Source organism: Eubalaena glacialis, chromosome 1 (genome assembly GCF_028564815.1).
Source record: "Eubalaena glacialis isolate mEubGla1 chromosome 1, mEubGla1.1.hap2.+ XY, whole genome shotgun sequence".
NCBI classification, from domain to species: domain Eukaryota; kingdom Metazoa; phylum Chordata; class Mammalia; order Artiodactyla; family Balaenidae; genus Eubalaena; species Eubalaena glacialis.
The window spans coordinates 27,005,859-27,008,065 of NC_083716.1; the positions used below are offsets into that span (position 1 = coordinate 27,005,859).

The window sequence follows — 2,207 nt, forward strand, 5'->3', positions numbered from 1 at the left end:
ACCCTTCTCTTCTTTGTCTTCCACCCACAGGACTTTGCCCAAACAGCCTGCCAGGATTGTGCTTCTACCGAGGGAGTACAGTTAACCATATATTTCCTATACTATCCTGGCTCCCACACCCTATCTCAAAGGGTCGTTTTTGTTAGGTCACTCCCCCTCTGAGGAATGCACACCGCTCTTGGCACAGAGTGGGCACTCAAAATATGTCTGTTGCTTTGAATTGAGTAGGCACCTAAGAGGAAAAACAAACAATAAACACGTGTATTTAAAAAAAGACTCAACTTCCTTAGTAATTAGGGAAATGCAAATTAAAGACTGTAAGCATAGTATGGTTCCAATTAATAGCCATTAAACCGAGTAAAAATTAAATACCCAGCGCTGGTCCAAGCTTTGGGTAACAGATACATTCACACCTGGCTAGTGGCCAGGTAAACTGCCATAATCCTTCTAGAGGCACACTTAGGTAACACTTAGCAAGAGCCAGCTAGTTTGCTTTGACCCAGTCTCTCACCTAGGAATTTAAAACCCAGTGAAATAGAACAACAACAAAAAATATCTATGTGTACTAAAATACTTACGTCATTGGGACTTAAAAGAGCTGCAAACAATCCACTAATGAATGCTTAAATTATTAAATACTACATTACATACTAAGATTACAAAACAGCTTGCAGCTACCAGAACATGGAGAAACGTGAAACCATGTTTGGAAAATAACGTGAAAGAAAAACAATATTTAAAACTGTATCTAGCTCGTCCTCCTGCCGCTGCTCTTGGGCCGGGCGGCGTGTGGGGGAGGAGGGCGAAGAGGCCGGGGAGAGGCTGCAGGCGCGGCTTCCCTCGCAGGCTCCTGGGGTTCTGGCACTCCCCAGTGGCCCGGGGCCCATGGCAGCTCAGCGGCCGCGCACCGGGAGGCGAATGCCCGGGTCTCGGTCCCCGGAGAGCCGCCGTTCCTACCCACCAAGGTGATCCCCATCACTGCCGGAGTATTTACAGTGGGCACCAATGATCCTCAGATAAAGTAGGTTGGGGAAGCACTTGCTAGGAGAGTTGCTATTGATGTCTTTTACATGGTTACCTATGAAGTCAGTAATGCTGAATTTGAGAATTTGTGAACTCAACTGGCTATCTGACAGAGGCTGAGAAGTTTGGTGACTCCTTTGTCTTTGAAGAAATGTTGAGTGAGCAAGTGAAGTCTGATATCCAGCAGGGAGTTGCAGCTGCTCCCTAGTGGTTACCTGTTAAAGGCACTAACTGGAGACACCGAGAAGGGCCCGACTCTACTGCTCTACACGGGCCAGATCATCACGTCTCCTACTGCACGTGGATGGGGAAGCGGTTGCCCATGGAACCTGAGTGAGAATACAGCTGTCGACGAGGCCTGCAAAATAGACTTTTCCCCTGAGGCAACAAACTGCAGCCGAAAAGCCAACATTATACCAGTTTTTGGCAGGGTGAGTTTCCTGTGACCAACACCGGAGCGGACGGCTTTCCGAGGAACCGCGCCTGTTGACGCCTTTCCTCCCAATGGTTATGGCTTATGCAATATAGTAGGGACGCCTGAGAGTGGACTTCAGACTGGTGGACCGTTCACCATTCTATTGAAGAAACGATTAACCCAAAAGGCTTTTTCCCCTTCTGGGAAAGACCGGTTGAAGAAAGGTGGATCCTACGTGCGCCATAAATCCTACTGCCTATAGGTGTCGCTGTGCTGCTCGAAGCCAGAACACACCCGACAGCTCCGCTTGGAATCCGAGATTCCGCTGTGCAGCCGACCGCCTGCCCACCACCGGCTAAGAGCCAAGAAGAGCCTTCCTGAATCCGAGAAGTCGTGTGTAACCTGCACACGGCTTCCATCAGAACGCTGAACAATCTCGTGTGAAGAATTCCCGCCCCGAGGTGGGTTACATGCCTGCCCGATGGCCAAAGGAACGCCATTGCCAGACCAAATCGCTGACTTGCATCAGCATGTGTGATTTATCGTGTGGTGTATTTCATGTTTTACCTTTGAGTGGCTTTAAAAGAGGAAGGAAGTGGAGGGCACCCTGAGCTAGGCTTCAGGAGGCCTGCCTTCTCCCCCTGCGGTTAGACCCCAGAGTCCCACACTTGACCTTCCTGGGCCTCAGTGACCTCATCTGTCCAGTGAGGGGATACACAACATGATTTCTGAGGCTCTCTCCCACTCACAGATTCTCTGAATATATCAG

General features: G+C 49.4%; 1 pseudogene; it reads left to right on the forward strand.

The window, feature by feature from the left end:
- Positions 1-301: 301 nt before the first annotated feature.
- Positions 302-1,797, forward strand: LOC133091023 (formylglycine-generating enzyme-like; annotated as a pseudogene).
- The last annotated feature ends 410 nt before the right edge of the window (positions 1,798-2,207 follow it).